This window comes from Lathyrus oleraceus, chromosome 7 (genome assembly GCF_024323335.1).
Source record: "Lathyrus oleraceus cultivar Zhongwan6 chromosome 7, CAAS_Psat_ZW6_1.0, whole genome shotgun sequence".
NCBI classification, from domain to species: domain Eukaryota; kingdom Viridiplantae; phylum Streptophyta; class Magnoliopsida; order Fabales; family Fabaceae; genus Lathyrus; species Lathyrus oleraceus.
Window position 1 is genome coordinate 202,853,442 of NC_066585.1, and position 20,970 is coordinate 202,874,411.

Below are 20,970 nucleotides of genomic sequence, written 5' to 3' on the forward strand. Positions count from 1 at the left end.
TTGGGCTTCAAAACAGGCTGCAAATGACCATTATATTTGCTGTTTTATGTCTGCTCATGAAGTGTTAACAAGGATTTACTCCAATGAAGCCATTTGCCAAATTTACTAATTTTGACCAAGTTGGCAAGGAGGTGCATGGTCTGCCCGAGTTTGGGCCTCAAGCAAGTGTCAAATGTCATTCTAAACAAACTCCAATTGGCCAAAATGAGTAAAAATCAATAAATCAAAAAGTCAACTTTTGGTCAAACTTGAATTTTAAATGGAACAAGTCAAAAAATGCCATTTTGATTGGCAAGATTTTGGTTCATGAAATTTATATTTTTGGAAAGAGGAGATCAAATGTGGTTTGTAGGAAAAAACCCCCACCAAAATTGGCCAAATGGTTTGAGAGATATGGCCCTTTGAAGTTCAAGATTTTGTGAAAATGATTTGATCATATCTTGACAACCATACATGGGAATTGAGAGTTCTTGGACTTTTTGGAAATGGGAGAACAAGAGCTTCAACTTTCATGTTGGGAAAAAATTCATTTGAAGCTTGTATCATGATGTAAGTTTGGGATCAAGAAGTTTCCATTTTTGGCAGTTAAAATTACAGGTCCAGTTTCTATTTTTGGAAATTTTCTGATTGGCTTCAAATTCTTCAATGATGTTATTTGCCATGATATATGAGGCCTTTGGGACATGAATAAGCTCTCTCAAACCAAATCCATCCATCAAAACCAATGAAATCAACCACAGTTGACCAACTTTGACTTTCTAGGGTTTCTGACTGACTGGGCATGGACTGGTGACCTCTGAGCCTCCAATCTTTGACTTAAACACTTCAAATGGACCTCCAAGTCATGTGAACATGTTGGACCAACCCTAGGGCCTTGGCTCCTTGAGAAACACACTTGCTTGCTTGGTTGACTGACCTCCTGATCAGTTTGACCTAATTTCTTGATTTGCTTGCACTTGAGGCAACTGGGACAATGCAATGCTATGCAAATGGACCATGATATGCTATGACCTAATATGAAATGGTATGTACAATGGTAGGTGCAAATTTGAGGTGCTACAGATTAGTGACCTCTTGTAGAGCAGATCCTTTGAATCGTGTTATCCAGGCCTGGCGATGCTTCCAAGTTCTTCCAGAATGCTTGTATGAATGATTGGAAGGAAAATTGAAGTTCAATTACTCTTGATTTCACCAGAATTCAAATTCACCATTGTTGAGTTCAAGCTTGCATATGCTTCAAACAGGCACGAATTGCTATGGATCTATGTTCAATCTTGCTCCATGATACTTCCAGGTGATGAATCAAGTGATGGATTGTGATTTGGTTTGAAGAAATTTGAAGAAAATTTGAGAGAAAAAAGTTTGAGAAATTTCTAGATCTGAAAATTGTGATTGTTAAACTGAAAAACAGTTATGGATTAGGCTTATATATGTTCTACTAATCATGCCTTCTAATCATGTTTAGCCAAATGGTAATGGTAATTAGTAAAATGAGGTGCAAGTGCAATTTTGGTTTTTCACCTTATGCATGAAAATCATGAATGAACAGTACACGAATTTGTATTCATTTTCACTTAAAAATCCATTTTGGAGCTAAAGGCAATGGTGGAATGTTCAAATAATGCACCAATTTTAAACTTTATTTTTTCCCTCCAAAAATCAAGTGAAATGCAAATGATTATGTGATGACAATTGGTGTAATGCAATGTATGTTTTGGAAACTAGAGGTTAAAAGGAGAATTTAGCAAAAAGAACCACTTGAATTGGAGTTTTGGTTGAGAAGTTATGCCCATTTGAAGTTCAAGTACACTTTGTCATGTTTTGATCATATCTCCTTAACCACACATGAGAAATCCATAATCTTGGACTTTTTGGAAATGGGAGAGAAAGATCTACAACTTTCATGTTCAACAAAATTTCATTTGAAGCTTTCTTGATGATGTAATATTGAGTTGAAAACCTTTCCATTTTTGGCAAATTCAAATTATAGGTCATTTTCTATTTTTGGAAAGTTTTGTCATGACTTTAAATTCTTCAAAGTTGATGTTTGAAATGTCAAATGAGACTTGTTTGAACATGAATGAAGTATTTCTAATCACTTCCCACCTCCAAATCCAACAGTTGACCTTGCTGTTGACTTTTGTGGTTGATAGATGACTTGGTCATGCACAGATGATTTTGAGCCTCAACCTCTTGATGACACAACTCCAACATAAAACCCTAGCTTATGCAAGCTCAATAAAATCATATGATGATCTCCATCTCAATAAAGACCTCATCTCCTTGAAAAAACCCTGACTGGCATAATGCAACTGATTAGGGTTGACCAGAGGTCAAAACCCTAATCCCAAGGAGCTTGATCAGAAATAATGAATCATGATGATGATGATGTACCATTTCAACCAAGATGATACTCCAAACTCCTTGAGGAACCAAGAAACCCTAATTGAAGCACAAACCTCAGATGATTAGTGATCAATTCATGAGACCCTCAGGCTTGCATCTATTAACCCCTCTATCTTCTGAGAAAGACCTAGGAGGATGACTTGCTCAATGTTTCCACATGATATGCAAAGATGTAATGCCTAATGTCTTACAAAATGAGATGCAATATGTTAAGCTAGTCCCAAGAGAGGAGGGCAAATTTTGAGGTGTTACATGTACTAGCTGTTACGAATGAAGGCTTTGAGAGAGAGAGAGAGAGAGAGAGAGAGAGAGAGAGAGAGAGAGAGAGAGAGAGAGAGAGAGAGAGAGAGAGAGAGAGAGAGAGAGAGAGAGAGAGAGAATTTCAACTGCACAAATGCTTCTGCATAAGGGTTCTATTTATAGAACCACTTATGTGGGTTGCAAGCTAAAAAGATTAATTAAGTGTATGTGGCTCATATCTTATGATATGCCAAAATCATTTAAGTGTGTGGTACCTTACCATATTTCGTATTCTACTTAAGTACACCGTACCTTACGATGTTCTACAATTCACTTAAGTGCATCGTACCTTACAGTGTTCCTTATTTACTCTATCTCTCGTCAATCCGTCCTTTTGTGTGTGACCCTGTAGGTTTTCGCGACATTAACAATTATATTAAATCATGTATTTAACATAATAAACAGTGAGTTGTATCTAGCAACACATCACTACTACCCAAGACACGAAAATGTCAAGTGATATGACAAATCCTTTTGTGATGATACTTATGTGTATAATTACCCTTTTGCCCCTATGCATATATTGAACACAAGACATAGACTGTGTTATCCTTGTCCAGTTCAATATTAGGCCCGTAGACATTTATCCTGTTACGCATGATGGGCAAATTCCATCTAGGTCACTCATGTCCCTCAGCATGCTTCGTGGAGTACCCATCAACTGTCTTTATGGTCATCCAGTTACGGATAACGTTTGATCAACAATAAAGCACTTGACTCTACATCTAGGGTCCATAGTGGTTTCAGGTCGAAGGGTGGTATACACCACTATCACCATGAGAATAACTTATGACACTTTGCATAACATTTTATATGGTATTCTCATAGCGGGTCAATCCAGTATAAATATTACTCTTAATATTCATACCTATGTTTAAGACCTGATAACTCCTTATCCATGATCCATGAGATGTGATCATCGGTCTATATACATAATAGTCTTAATGCTTTAATGTTATCCCACTTTACAACAAAGCTCGACTACAGACACTTTAAGAATAATGTCCTTATGTTTAATAAGATCTCATGATTAAGCTACACTTGATACATTAAACAGACTAGCTATTCTAGAGACTTTATCAAACAAACATAATAAAGAAAAAGCATTTTATTATTAATAAATAATTTGATACAAGTACCAAAAGTATGGCCTCTAGGGCTTACACCAACAATTTTCTCATGTTCTCAATTTGCCAAACGATGAAACTCTGGTGAAGGATCATCGGGGAAGATGATCGGAGTTTATTTCAGGTCATCTGAGTTGGCTGCACACGTTGTCATTTTGAAATGATTTGACTAGTCCACTTTGAATGTGATCATGTGTTTTATTCTAGCTAATTTCTATTGTGCGCCTTAGCCTGATTGATGTTGGATCTGCCATATTAATTAATAAAGTCAGATCCAACGCCCCTTGTTTTTCTGATTTTATTTCATTTTTTTATTATTTTAAATTGCATTTTCTTTTAAAATTCACAGAAATCTCATATTTTATCCAAAAAACACCAAAATAATTTCTGAATTTTTCTTCATCTGATTTTTATTTTTTCATATTTTATTTTCTTAATTTTCTATAGAACTTGGATTTTCTCTTTTTTCCTTTGTTTTAATTGGTTTAAAAATACTTTGATGCATTTAAAAATTATGAAAATTCTATTTTATGCTTCTTACTCTATTTCCAACATTCCATAACTTTCTTGGCTATTTATTTGGAATTTTGAAGGAATTTATGGATTTTCTCTTTTATTTCCCCTTTAAAATTCATTTTAAAATTATTTTTAATGCATTTTATTTTATTTTCTGGTATTTTATGCTTGTTTGACCTTTGTTTACTTCTGTTGGCCTTGGATCTTAGTTGATTTGATCATAGGTCTCATCAAACTCAATGGATCTTGGGTGTTGATGAGGTGAAAACTCTAATCCACCAAAATGGATGATTGATTATGATGATGATGACTTGGTCAATCCTTTGATCCAATTTGGGTTTGATCTCTCTTGCCTCTTTCTTCTTCATCTATTTCTCTTCCTTTTATCTCTTGATCAATTGGATGGTTTGTGTCTATCTTATTCATGATGTGTGGATTGGTACTTGATGAACTTTCATCATTTCAAATCTACCTCATAATTGATCATGGAACATTTAAGGTACTTTGGATTGATGCATAAGTTTGTCATAAGTATCATGAAGTATGGATTGATGTAATGGACCATCCTCCTAGACTTTGTGCTTGATCTATCCTCTCTTTTTTGTGGCATAGCTTTGAGAGAATGATTTACATATCATTTCTTTAGCGTGTATTAACATAAATATTATCATTGACCGATCTCAGATAGTTGTGACTTCTACATAAGTTCAATTACGATTGTTTAACATAACACTAAATTTATTCTGAAAGTAAGTAATTTTCATAAGTGAGATTGTAAGTCTCATACTCCTCATGGTATTGTGTGAAAAATATTGTTTCCTTTTCACCTAAGAGAGCTAGTGGCATACTTGTTGATTTTATCCAAGTTGGAGCCCTTCTCATGGTGATGTAGAGGTTCATATTCTCATACTTGTGGGTGAATAGTTGAGTGTTCTCCCAAAAATGACAAATTTCCTTTCCATATTTTGATTACTAACACAACTTACTAACATATTATTGCTTTAACTTTACCTTAATATCATTTATCTTATGCTCTTTATTTTTTTGCTATTTACTTTATGCTTTTATTTTAGAATATCATATCATATTGTTTATGTTTATGGTATTTATCCTTTGCCAATTTGGACTTCTTTTTCTTTTAAAGATATTAATAAAGAAAAAAAAAACCTAAAAAATTAATTCTCTTGATCAATGGACTTGAAGTTACTATCATTGGGATTGATGTGGAGTTATGGACTTAGAACTATGATCTTGACCCTTACTTTGGGAGTTTGTGACTTGAGACCTTGGGATTCATCTGGTACCTTTGACCATGGGCTTCTTTTGAGGACCTAACTTAGTTACTATAGTTTCATCTGACACATGGATTTTTCTTTGCTTATTTGGCTTGCTTGAGGCTTAACCCAAAGAAGGGAATTCTTGCTTGACTCATGTCATAAAGCTTGTTATTTCTTGGTTAGATCTTTCCTCCCTAACTTTTACTTTGTGTTCTAGGATGGTCTCTTCATCTCCTTCTCTTCTTTAATTTTCAAAATCTTCTCTCTTCTTTTCAAAACCTTATTGTCTTCAAACTTGAACCACTTTCTCAATAAACCTTGACTTTTGTCAAGTGATTTTTAAAATATTTTCTTAATAAATGACTAATACATCTTAAAGCATATTCAGACCAATTTCAAAAGACTGAAAAATGCCTAACTCATTCAAACTATTTTGTGCCCTTTGTGCATCTTTTTTCTTTTAAAACTTTTTTTCTTAAAGTTTAGACATGGGTCATTTTCATAGTTGAGATATAATTCTCATATCCCCATAGTATTGACGATAATTTTATCCCATCTAAGAGAGCTAGTGGGATACTTGTTGATCTTTATCTAAGTTGGAGTCCTTCTATATGGTGATACAAAGTTCTCGTACTTATGGGTGACTAGTTGAGTGTTCTCCTTAAAATGACAAAATGTCTTTTTATTAAAAATAAATCAAAATAAATATCTTTGTTATTTTTACCACGAACTATGAGGTTTTGATCCTCCATTGCATTTTATTGGTATGCAGGCATGAGACTTAGGAAGTCTTGGCAAACATAAAAATTATAAAAATATTTCTCTTCTCATCTCCCCAATCATTTGCAAACAACACAATTTTAAAGTCAAAATGCACATATTTTCAAAGAGGTTCCTATAGAGTACTATAGATGTTTAGGATGCTAATACATTCTTTTTGCATAACCAACCCCCAGACCCTTGTCTCTGTTTTTATTAGTTTTGTTTTAAAACTTGTTTGAATTTTGTCCGTTCTTTTTCCCTTTCCTTTGAAAATAATAAAAACGTGATTACGACTTTTGCTTTATGAGTTAAGTTAATCAATAGCTTAATCTCAATTTTTTTACCGCTACAGTGTTGTACCCCAAATTTTGCCCACCATTCATATGTTTTCTAGTGTCACTTTATTTCGAATAAGTGAAATAACATCGTTGATAAGAGAGTATGTGTAAGACTTGCAAACACAAGGTCTTGAGTTTGAACCCCACATTTCTCATTTTTAGTGCATTCTCCTTTTTTTCGTTTGTTTTTACCTTTTTACAAAAGAATAAAAAACAAATGAATTTGTTTTTGGATTTTTAATTATTTGAATCAAGTGAATTTTTTCCTTTTTTGTCACTTTAATCTAATTTTATCTAGTATAAATAGAGACCGGTTGGAGAGACAATTACATAGAAAATTACAAAGAAAATTTCATACAGAGTCCCAAATGTTGTTTGTTTTCTAGGAGTCCCAATTTTGTTGTAAATTATTTTTACATTCTACTTGATCTTAATTTAATTTTTTTAAACCAAGTGATTATTTTCTGATGTTTTTTTTTCTATTTCATAATTTTTTGTTTTATTGTAATTTAAATTATTTATCAATATAATTTTTTATTAATAATTTACTAATAATCACTTTGTTAATAATTTACAATTTTTTTGTAAATAATATCACACCAACACCACCATGCCACTTGAGTCTGAGAAACAACGTCGTCGTCGAAAAAGGAGAGGAATTAGGAAATTGATTTGGGAGAGACACTTGTTTTTTTTAGGTTGAATGGAATTCAAATTTGAAATCGGAGAATAGAAGATAATTTATTAATGGAAGAACATAAAATTGCTCGGAAAGAAAGAGGAATAAAGAAAAGGGGGCGGTCTCCCCTTGACCTCTATCGTCAGGTTATTATTTTCTTTCTTCTTTTATATGTTATTTATTTTTATTTTGTAGAGATTAGGATAATTAGGGTTAATTAGAAATTAGGTAAATTAAATTTATATAGTTAGGTTAGTTTTATAATTAAATCATCTATAACAAAAAACATTTTATTTATACTTAATATTAAAAATCCCAAAAACAAACACTTAATATTTTTATATATTATTTTGATTATGTTAGGATAATTAGGATAATTTTAGGATTTATTTAGGATAATTAAGAATAATAAAAAAAACCAATTAATTTAATTAGAATAATAATTTTATAAGACCAAAATATTTTCAACTTTTCTTTATATAATAATCATGTATGTATATGATTCACTCTAATTTTCTAAACAAAAATATTTCTTTTCATTTAATTCTAAAAATACAAAAGAAAAGATTGCTTTATTTACCTTAAGGCATTTATTTTATCATGTTAAAAAATACAAAATATGTTCTTAGGTTAGGAGATTTAATTTATTAGGATGTTTAGACATAGAATCAAACATACCCCTAATTTCAATTTTAGTTTTAATTCTATTTAATGACTCACTTATTTAGATTCATCTTTAATTTAGTCTTTAAATTAATTATTAGTGTACTTAAATCTTTAACTTTATCTAGTTTTTTTATTCATTTTAATTTATATTTATTTGCTAGTTAATATATTTAGATTATAAAAATACTAGAATACATAAAGATACAAAACTAAAAAAAAAAAGTATCTTTTCTCCTTAAAATTAAAAAAATGTTAAACTCATATTTTTTTTTACACTTAAATATTTCTTTTATAGTGTTTCCTTCTCAAAATATAATTCAATTGCTAAAATCATAGGAAAAAAAACAAATAGTTCAATATTCAAAAATAACAAAAGATTATATATATATATATATATATATATATATATATATATATATATATATATATATATATATATATATATATATATATATATATATATATATTATATATATATATATATATATATATATATATATATATATATTACACCTTATTTTCTAAATAAATTAAAAATATATTTTTCAAATCAAGTTGATTGCCTGGTGTTCATTGAGACACTTAACCCTATAACAAGAGAAGGCTCTCATTGGGTACAATTAAGGTGAGAGTGCCTAACACATTCCTCTTACTTAACCGACTCCCGAACCCTAACGTCTTATCCTTATTTTTAGGTTTTATTATTATTTTTGTGTTCATTAGGAACGGATAAAAAATGAAGGCAACTCTGTAATTTTTTAGCCGCAACAGTTGGCGACTCTACTGGAGACAGCTAATGAGAGTCAAGCTTACCCTTTAGTTCTAGGATTGTCTGCTTGTTTGTTTTATTTATATTCTTTGCCACTACTTAATTCATTTATTTCATTTTTTATTACTTTTATATTATTATCTTAACATTCAAAGGTTTTATTTTTGTTGGAGAGCAAACTCTACACCCGTGCTCGAGAAAGAACATAAGTTAAGTAAGGGGCCTTCCTATTTTGGTTGTTGTGGATTCTTATCCCATTAGGTTTTTTAATGACGACTCCGCCTAGAGTAGATCAGTTTAAAGAATTTGTCATGAGTTGGCTAGCACTTCTTCATGATGAAACTTTAAGTTTGATCCATGACTCTAGGGACCTCTTCTAGAATCTGAACATGAGACTACGTTCATACGAAGGCTCCCTAAGGGAGACAATATTGAAATTTTATCATGGGAGGTCTATACCCTATCATGATGAGATTCCACCTATGATCCATGACCTTGAGTTTGTTCTAAAAACCATATAAAGCTCTAGAGCTTACCCTGTGAGGAGATTGGGTAGTCTAAACTTAGAACTAACTTGTCATAAGAAAAACTACCTTAGATAGGTCATGTTTGCATATTACGTTACCTATCCCTAAGCCCTTTTGGGTTTCCCATGCCGATAATTATCCCTATCTATAAGGAGTTTTCTTAAACAAGATATCCTTATATTCAATATTATCCTTAAACTCATATGTGGGTTACTATCCTAAACTCATAGGGGTTTCCTTTTGTTTGTCACAATCCCTGAACCTGTAAGGGTTTCCATATGTCATTTATTATCCCTAAACCTGTTTGGGTTTCCTTAGGTATATATTCATCCTAACACCGTATTGTGATACATTTCTATGGAAAAAAATTAGCATACCTAAAAATGAAGGACAAATATTTTTGTATACCCATGCATTTTCATGCAGTTGCATACATACACATACATTTGCATATCCTTTCCGCTTTCGCCCTTATCCAATTATCATCTAGCTAGCAAGTTTTTTGATACTCACAAGTGAACTCAAAGAAAGCATAAAGAATCTAATAAACTCAAGAAATACAACTCTTATTAAGGAGAGAAGGATCTCATTCACCATGCCAACAACATGCTTAGACAACGCCTCAAATGCCATTACCATGAGTGATCCCCCCACATCAAGAGCAATAGTATCAGCAACAACAATTGCCTTGTCAGCAGAATAGGTATCCCCGATAGAAGAAAAGACAAAGGTCACCTCTTACTTGGACAAATACAAAAAAAAAAAAAGAAGCATCTCTCAAGATTAGTGGATCGACGAGGAAGTTCATCCTTAGGATCATTAGGCTTTTTATTTCCATTTATAATTTGTGTGTGTTAAGTTTCATATGTTGTAAATTTGTACTTTTTGATTAGTAATTCAAATAAAATGAGCATGCATGTTTTTGAGGTTAATCCATTCATATTCACTATTTTCTATGTCATCCTTTTCCATACCAAAAAAAATCAACATTTTTCCATTTCACTTTTCAACCATTAACAAACTTGAGGGAGAATAATGTAAATCAAAATAACTGAATTTACTGACATGTGCTTTTAGTAGTAAGACCTGAATGATGATGTAAGGCATTATTTCACTCCCTAAACACTAGATAAATAAGGAGATAATTTGTAGTCAACCACCTTAAGCCAGAAGTCGGTGTTTCTTTTTCTACTCATAAAAAATCCTTAATCTTAACCAGGGGTAGGGTAGTTTTTGAATTAAGTCAATGATGCATTTTGATCTCAAGAGAATTATTCCATCTAATCACACGGATAAGAGATTCAAGCGCATATTTTTCCTCAGAAACATAATCCAACATCAAGGAAGCAGTGAAAGAATAAAACTCACAATAGTTGTTCTCTTGCACTGTTAGCATGGTAGTCACGAACTTCTAAATCAAAAGCAAAATCTCACAAGAGCTATTTTAAAAAAAAATTATGCTAAGTAAAAAAATAACCTGAAAATTTTGAATTAGGAAAAAGTTAGGGCATCATGTTTCAAAAAGAGTCTGCTAAGTCAAAAACAAAAAAAGGAGTTGACTTAGGAAAAAGTTAGGGCACCCCGATGGACCACAAGTTTAAAAAGAATCGGTCCATGCAATAATAGGCATTAAAAATCAAGAAAAGAAAGAATGCAAATAAGCTTGTAAGTGAAAGTAAGTGACTATCATCTCAAGAATCTCATCAGTGCTTGAACGATTATACCTTCATCACCATCTATCAAAATTCTCTTGCAGACTAAATGTATTCGTTGAATTAATTGGATTTAGGAATGAAGATCATCAAGAATAAGGCGTCAGTTAAAATAAAATTTGAGCCTTATATCATTTGTTTCTTAAATCATGAACCAGGCCACATTACAACCTTCAAAAGTTCTAATTGAAGCTAAGTTCACTATGAAAGCATACTCAGCAAAATTTGCGTTAAACTGACTCCAAATGTTTGTTAAATCATATTGTTTTTCACAACTTCATTTGTGTCAACCTCATGGCCAAATATCATCCGCCGTACATATCATATCTATTTTCCATAATGATTTTAGATTTTAAAAATTGCATGAGCATTGTGTTATAATTACATTTCAAAAGGAACAATTTTACTCACAAATTAATACTTAGCATCGGGGAAATCTCAACAATGGTTTGATCAAAGGTGAACTGTATCAAGACACTCCTAAATATGGGTAAGTCACCCAAGGATCCTTCCAATCAGGGGCAAAACCTAATGATCATAGGAAGAGTGTCTTAAGATCCTATTGACCAGGGGCAAAACATTCTAAGAATAGGTTAACCTGGGTCACACCTCTAAACACTAGTTAATCAAGGGTCATACCTTTCAAAGATTCAAACATTGGGGCATACTTTTGAAGATTCAAATATTAGGGAAGTCATTATTAGAGTCATATCACAACACGGTAGGATCCAAGTTCCTTCTCAGGACACTCCTTCAAACCCTAATTATCAGGGGTATGCCTTTCAAGATTCAAATGTCGGGGTAGACTGCTGCGAGACTCGATACAAAAAAGATTCAAAAAAATGGCTCAGCAGAGGCAAATCATTCCAAAAGTTGATTAATCAAGGAAAAATCTCTCTGAGTCTCATCCCAGGGCAGGCCACCTCAAGAATATGGTGCACCAATCATTCCAAGAGTTAGTTAATCAGGAGCATAATGTTTCAAAGTTCAAAATAGTGGGCCATCCATCTCAAGCGCATAGGATGACCAAGCCGCTTCAAAATTCATATTCATACAACTCCTTCAAAGATCCAACAGACTGGGGCAATACATACCACAAAAGGGAAAGCTCTCTTCATACTTTCACGATCCCTAGTGAAGCCTTCTCCCACATCAGCAATCCTTGAGTTCGAAACAAGTATCGGGAAATCATGATGGCATAACACCCTACCGTCATGTAACAAGCAGACTTGTTACATAAGAAACCTCTTTAAACCTTAATCATCCATGACCCACCATATGGGCACCAGTCAAAAGCATTCAAATCATGACATGAATCATCTTCATGCATTAGTTTAATCGCTGCGTTGTAACATTTACTATGCATTCATCTAGAATAGTCCTATGGTGCGAGTCCAAACACCTATGAAAAGCCCAATCTCACTTGGAATTTACCCCAAAAAGCCCAATCTCACTTGACATTTACCTCAAAAAGCCCAACCTTGCTTGGCACTCAACAACTTTGCTTCAAAAATCCCAAACCCCAATGGCTCAACCCTGCTTATCCTAAAGGTTCAATACCAATTGGCCCATATACATGCATTGAACAATCATTACATTTCATGCATCATTTCATGTGTATCATATCCATAGATGTGGATTACTATGCCAGGTAACCATAACATTTCATGCACCCATCCACCATTCAAATGCAAGCAACCTTACATATCCAACGTAAGCAGCCCCACGCATCCCTTCATCAACTTAATCGTAAGCAGCCTTACAAAGTGTGAGCAACCTCACACACACCCTAACAACTTCTTTTCATGTTTACCTTATTAATCCTTTCGTATACGCAACTTCTTTTCATGTTTACCTTATTAATCCTTTCGTATAGACAACTTCTTTTCATGTTTACCTTGTTAATCCATGGGTTGATGTAAACTTTATCCATTATGCCTTGTTAATCCCTTGGTATAGGTAGTTTACTTCCATGTTGACTTATTTAGGCAAACTCATATCCTCTGTTGCCTTATCAATCCCCTGGTTTAGGAACCTTCTACAATTTCCTGCTCTTGGTTAGGACACTATGTTTGCAATTTTATTATTTGGTCCATCCGGAATCATTGCATTATCCAGTCCGCCCGACACCTTTTTCATTCTCTGTGATCCGTCCAAATATTTTCATCACCTCTGGCCCGTCCAAAATCTTTTCCATCATCTCTGGCCTCGTCCAAAATCATTTCAATCATCCTTGGTCCATCCGGAACACTTTGATCATCTATGGCCTCATCCATAACATTTCATTCACTCTAGGACACTTGTCAATCCCGCTCTCTTTGGCGTCCTCACTTCATCCAAGTAGGGGACCCAACTCATTCCAAGCCCTATTATCCAAAAGAGTATATCATCGATGGACGAATCATCCACAACATCATATTCATGCATCATATCATGCGTAACATATCCATAAATATGTATCATTACACCATGTAAACTCTAAACATGCATACATAAAATATATACATAGCATAACGGAGACTCAGGACTCATCATAAGAGTCGGGATCAATCCCCAACTGAATTGGCGATAGATCCCCGTCCAAGATTCTCCCAAACTCTTTTCTCACTCTACATCCCAGTAAGTCAGTATTAAGGATAATCCCCCTAGAAAGTATCCTTGTAACTCATTCCCCTAGCAAAAAATACTTAGCAACATTGTCCCTAGTATGCTCGAACGATATACAATTCCCTTGCCAGATCCTTGCAGGAATTTCTCGAGACTTTCCCCGACACTTGCGCTCCTTAGGGAACCTCGCCTGAAAGCCTATTCTCTAGTAGATAGTCATGATTACATGATACCAGTCTTCCTAATAGAGATATTGAGTTCCTCTCAATCTCCTTTTTACCCCGCTTTTCTCAAGAGAACTCCCCATCAAAATTTATTGCTCTATTACCATCCATGATAATATCCTCCTTACTCTCCATGGTATCTTTATTTCTCGAGTACCACAGTATTGAGAGGTTGATTTAAGAGTCCCCACAGAATCTCAATAGGGATCTCTACTTAGGTATACGAGTACCTAGATATACTTTTGTTTTTATTTTTGGTTTTTACACCACCAGTCACTTCAGTTCTTACACTGTTGTCATCCAGTTATTTCGGTTCCTACACCGTTGTCATCCAGTCACTTTAGTTCTTACACCTTGTCATCCCATCACTTAGGTTATTACACCATTGACATCCCGTCACTTAGGTTATTACACCATTGTCATCCTGTCACTTTGGTTCTTACACTGTTGTCATACATTCACTTCAGTTCTTATATCATTGGCACTTACCTAGGTTCTTATAATGTGTTCACTACTTTGGTTCTTACACCATTATTTTCGGATCTTAAACCGTCGTGCACTTCGGTTCTTATACAATTGGTTTTTATTTTATGGTTCTTACACCATTTGTCATTTCATTTTACGATTCTTACACCGTTTGTCATCTTGATTTACGGTTCTTATACCGCTGTTATTTCTTTCGAGTCTTATACCACTATCACTAATTTTGGGTCTTACGCTAATTTTCTTGCAAATGATGATTTATTTAGCATCAATTCTTACATCGATGACGATTGAAGTCCAATCCCCAACTATACCAGTACAGTTCCTCAAGTAGGGATACTTATTAGGCTTCCCCGGTAAGTAACACTTCCACAAGCACCTTTTTCAATGAAGGATTTCCCCAGCAAGCTCACTCACTGTGACTCTTCAAAAAGAACACATTCAGTAAATCAGTCATCCTGAATGATCGTTATAAATCAATGAGCATGTGTTCATCTCTCACATCCCTAACTTGGCAACCTATCCCACACATGAGATAAGTTCCATCTAATACACAAGGTTCCACCAGGGTTTCATCAAACAACGATCGAGGGATCATCAAATTCCTATCTCGATTCTATAAAATGGTCGGATGATCATGGGAATCATAACGATTGGAGGATCATTAGAGTCCTACCAAAATTCCATAAAATGATCAGATGATCATAGGAAGCAACGATCGGAGGATCATAAGAGTCCTACCTGATTCCTGTAAAATAATTGGATGATCATAGAAATCGTATGCAAGTTTCACTCGGATGGGTTGAAACTGATCAAAAGGGTTATACTAGGGTTCTATCTAGGGTTTCATTAAACAATGACCGGAGGATCGTCAGAGTCCTACCTTGGTTCCATAAAATGGTCGAATGACCATGGGAATCATAACAACTGGAGGATCTTCATAGTCCTACCAAGATTCCAAAATGGTCGGATGATCATATGAAGTAACGATCGGAGAATCGTCAGAGTCCTAGAAAAAATCTGTAAAATAATCGGATGATCATAGGAAGCAACGTCCGAAGGATCATCAGAGTCCTACTCGATTCCCAAAAAATAATCGGATTATCATAGGAATCATATGCAAGTTTCACTCAGATGGGTTGAAACTATTCAAAAGGGTTCTACTAGAGTTTTATCAAACAACAACGAGAGGATTGTCAGAGTCCTACCCTAATTCCATAAAATGGTCAGATGATCATGGGAATCATAACAATCAGAGGATCGTTAGAGTCCTACCTGATTTTGGTAAAATTATCGGATGATCATAGGAATCATATGCAAGTTTCACCTGAATGAGTTGAAACTAATCAATAGGGTATCACCATGATTCCATCAAATGTATCATAAGGGTTCAATCGAAGTTTGGTTTGGACACCAACAGAGCGTTAAGGATTGTTCAATCCTTGCTAATCTCCAGAGTCTACTAACTCCATTGTTAAAATTAGGGTCCTCTCTATATTTAATCATCTCCTCCCCGAGAAGATAAAGGCTCATTGTCATCATCATCTCGATTTGAAGCTGATTAAATAGGGGCAGCTGTTGTACCCCAAATTTTTCACACCCTACATATGTTTTCTAGTGCCACTTTATTTCAAATAAATGAAATGACACCGTTAGTAAGAGAGAATATGTGAGGCTTGCAAACACAAGGTAACGGGTTCGAACCCCACCATTCCCATTTTTAATGCATTCTCTTTTTTTTCATTTGTTTTTTCCTTTTTACAAAAGAATATTAAAATTGCATTTTTTAACCATATTTTATTGACTTTCGTATTTCTTATTTAGGATTTTTTAAAATATTTATTTTTCACTTTTTTCCATCTTATTCATAAAAATATCCAAAAATCATAAAATAAAAAAAGATTTGAAAAGATTTTGTTCACATTTTAAAATTTGCATTTTAGGGTAGTGAATTTATGGTTTTAGGAAATAACTAATTTGATTGATTAAAAAAGTTCACAAATCAAAATTAAATTAATTTTGTTTTGGGGCTTTTAATTATTTGAATCAAATGAATTTTTTCCTTTTTGGTCACTTTAACCTAATTTCTATCTAGTATAAATCGGGACCGATTGGAGAGACAATTAAACAGAAAATTTCATACAGAGAGTCCCAAATGTTGTTCGTTTTCAAGGAGTCCCAATTTTGTTTTAAATTGTTTTTAGATTTTACTTGATCTTAATTTAATTTTTTTAAACTACGGGATGATTATTTGGTGTTTTTTTTTCTATTCCATTATTTTCGTTTTATTGCAATTTAAATTATTTATCAATATAATTTTTATTAATAGTTTACTAACAATCACTTTGCTAATAATTTTACAATTTTTTTTGTAAATAATATCAGGGTAATTAGGACAATCTTTGAATTTATTTAGGATAATTAGGGAGTAATAATTTTATAAGTTCAATTGGTTTTTGATTTTGATCCTTGTATTTTTTTCTGTGTTTTTCTGTGTGCCTATATGTCACTTTTTGTGTTGGTTTTAGTCCCTGAAATCAAAATGTGCAGGTTTTTACTATTAGGGACTAAAACCAACACAAAAATGAGATATAGAGACTCAGATAAAAAAAATATAAAATGACTAAAATAAAAAACTCACTAACTTACAGAAACCAAAAGACTATTTAAGCCTTTAATTTATTAGAATGTTTAGACATAGAGTCAAACATACCCCTAATTTCAATTTTAGTTTTAATTTTATTTAATAACTCAATCATTTAGAATCATCTTTAATTTAGTCTCTATATTAATTATACTTAAATATTTAACTTAATCTAATTTTATTGATTTATTTAATTTGTATTTATTTGATAGTTAATATATTTAGATTATTAAAATATTAGAATGCATAAAGATAAATATATATATATATATATATATATATATATATATATATATATATATATATATATATATATATATATATATATATATATATATATATATATATATATATATATATATATATATATATATATATATATATATATATATATATATTATATATATATATATATATATATATATATATATATATATATATATATATATATATATATATATATATATATATATATATATATATATATATATATTATATATATATATATATATATTATCCCCTTAAAATTCAAAACAATGTTAAACTCTTTTTGTTTCTTTAGACTGAAATATTTGTTTTATAGTGTTTCTTTCTCTAAATATAATATATTTGCTAAGATCATGAAAAAAGAACAAAACTTATTTCTTTATATATAGTACACCCTATTTTCTAAATAAATTAAAAAACTAAAATAAAAAAAAACATAAATATTTTCTAGCCGAACTACAGTATTCTGATCCTTTATATCGCTTGCTTGAAGGTACGTAGGCATAGAGTTGAAAAACTTTTTTTGGTCCTTATTATAATTAAATAATATTTTCTTAAAAAATAATAAAGTAATTCTCTTGTAAATAAATAAATAAGTAACTAGTAAAGAATAAATAATTTAAACAGACATCCCTTAGACAAACACCCTTAACCCTAGAACTAGATAAGACTCTCATTGGTACAATGAAAGGGAGGGGTGCCTAACACCTTCCTCTTGCTTAACCAACTCCCGAACCCTAACGTCTTATCCTTACTTTTAGGTTTTACCTTCCTCTGGATTTTTCTTGACAAAGACCCATAAGGTCTTGAAGAAGAGTAACTAAATTAGCATGAGATAGTTTAGAGAATACCTCATCTTCTTCTTCAAACTCCGTGCTAGAGTTTGAATTAGATTTCGTATCTGAAGATGTAAGAGCCATCAAAGCTAAATTGAACTTGTTTATGAAGGTGTCCTTCTGATAGCTTCCTTTCTTTGACTTGTCCTTTTTCACCTCTGGACAGTCAATAATGAAGTGATCAGGCTTCTTGCAGTTAAGACATCCCTTCTGATCTTATTTCTTTTCTCTAGAGAGTGATCCTTTAAAGCAACCGCTTCTTCCAAATAACCTTTTGTTCTTTTTAGCCAAGTACTTAAATCTCTTAATTATAAAAGTCGTTTCTTCATCATCAGAATCTTCTTAAGAAGTTCCTGCATGAGTTACTTCTTTAGATTCCCAGATTTTAGAAGACTTGGCAGATTAAACAATAGATTTCAAAGCGAGATACTTTGATTTGTTGGCAAGTTTATCTCCATTGATCTATATCTCATGACTTTGGAGATTGCTTGTTAGGATTTTAAGACTTATAGTCTTTAAGTGTTTGGTTTCTTGAATGACAATCACCTTTGGTATGTATCTGACAAGAAAACTCCTAAGAATCTTTTTGACATAATCAGAAGTTGTATAGCTCTTGTTCAGAACTTGAAGTCCATATACAAGAACTTGAAGCCTTGAGGGCATGGTTTCAATGTCTTCATCTTCCTTCATTCTGAATAGTTCATACTATTGAACTAGAAGGTTAGCCTTTGCTTCTTTTACCTATTGATTGCCTTCATAGGTAGAAACCAAGGATTCAAATATGGTTTTAGAAATATATTTTGTCAATAATCTTGATGTACTCAAAGTGAGGTAGAATATCTACTAGGATGCCTCTAACTCTCTGATGTTTCATATAAGTCTTCTTTTGAGCAGGTGTGAGACTTTTTCTGTCAGTTACCATTCCTACTCCATTAACTGGAATATCAATGTCATCTTCAAGAATGTCCCACAACCTATCATCAAGACCTATCATGTGAGTATACATCTTACTCTTCCACCATTCGAACTATGTAAAATCTCCATTGAAAGTTGGAGGTTTAGTTATATAGTTATTATTTTCAAAAGTATTATAATCATGACTAACAACAGCATGTGGAATAAGTGTCTCATCCACGTTTTTCTCTCAAGAACTTTTATATACCACTATTAAGTGTTAAAAGCATGATTGTGCTCTGATGCCAATTGAAGGTGAGAAAAACACAAGAATGGGGTGAATTATGTTAGCTTTATTTTTCTTTTTTGAAAACCTCTTACCAGATTTTGAATACAAGGTCTAGAATATGAATCAAAGTTAAGTGTTTAGTAGCGGATTAAAGCATCTCATAGGTAGAAAGGAAAGCAAGAGACACACAAGTAATTATCTTAGTTCCTCCACAAATCAAGAGCAATCCAGTCCCCTTGCACTTCCAAGGAATTTGCATTATAATCATAACTGATTACAACTTGCTCAAGCACACAAGCAAGAGACTTCCAATGCTCAAAAATACATGCAAGAGATTTCTAATACTCAAGCACACAAGCAAGAGACTTCAAATTCTAAAGCATTCAAGTAAGAAACTTTAGATTCTAAAGCATACAAGCAAGAAACTTCAGATGCTCATGCACTTAGAGAGAGACTTCTTAAACTCTAACTTACAGTTAAGAGATTATGAAAAACTATACTTGATATTCAATTATAGGTATCGATAAAATACAACATAGAAAGACTCTTTAAGACTTAATAATTTATAGAATACACAAGTGTTAAGAAATTATAAGTTAAACTTGTGCTTTTTCTTTGACAGAGTAACAACTCTTTTATTATCAATAGCTCATTTTTTAATTCTTCAAGTATTAACTCCTTATATAGAGATAAATAAAAGATTTGTTGGAGAGTTTGCATAAAGAGTCTTTGAGAAGCTTGATTCAGAGACGTTGAGATGTTTCTTGCTATAGTTAATACCATTAAAAGCTCATTTGAAGTCCATTTGCTACAAAAAGGAATTATACATTGCATCCCACTTGTCTTGTACAGACTTTTGCATAAGCCTTCACGTGATCAGAAGAAGATAAAATATCCTCAGAGTCTGATAGTGACCTATTAGAATCTCATTGATCCTTGTGTTGATTGGATCTAGATTTTCAGAGTCTGAATCTCCAAAGTCTGGATCTTTAGAGGCTGATTCATTCAGAGTCCGAGTCTTTTTGGTCTTCTACTACTGATATTCTAGAATCTGGATCTTTAGCTTTTCTTTAAATGTCCATTCTCAATACCAGTACACTTGAACATTTATTAGTATATGTTATTCTTTAAATACATTGTTATCATTAAAACCTTAGAGATATGGTACAAACCAATTTTATTCCAACATTCTCCATCACCATCAGTCTTAAGAGTTTTGAGCTTTTGGATACTTTGTCTCTCCACCATATATTTAAACTTTGTGAACACCTCAAGCACATCACTTTTCTTCTTGATTACACATGCCCATAGTTTTCAACTAAAATCATCTATGAATGTGACAAAGTATTTATTACCTTTAATTGAATCCACTTGGATAAGACCACATACATCTGAATATATGACTTCAAGAATTTCCTTTGACTTGCTTTTCGCATATTTACTGAAGTTATTCTTGTCTTACTTTGCTTGAACACATTCTTCACACATTTCATGCGGAATATCGATTTCTGGTAATCCAGAAACCATGTTTTTTCTCTTCATATTTCTGGTGTCTCTGAAGTTGATATGGCCAAGTTTGTAGTGTCATAACCATTCATCTTTACTAGTTGCAGTTGTCAGACATTTGCGCTCCATCATTATTATTAT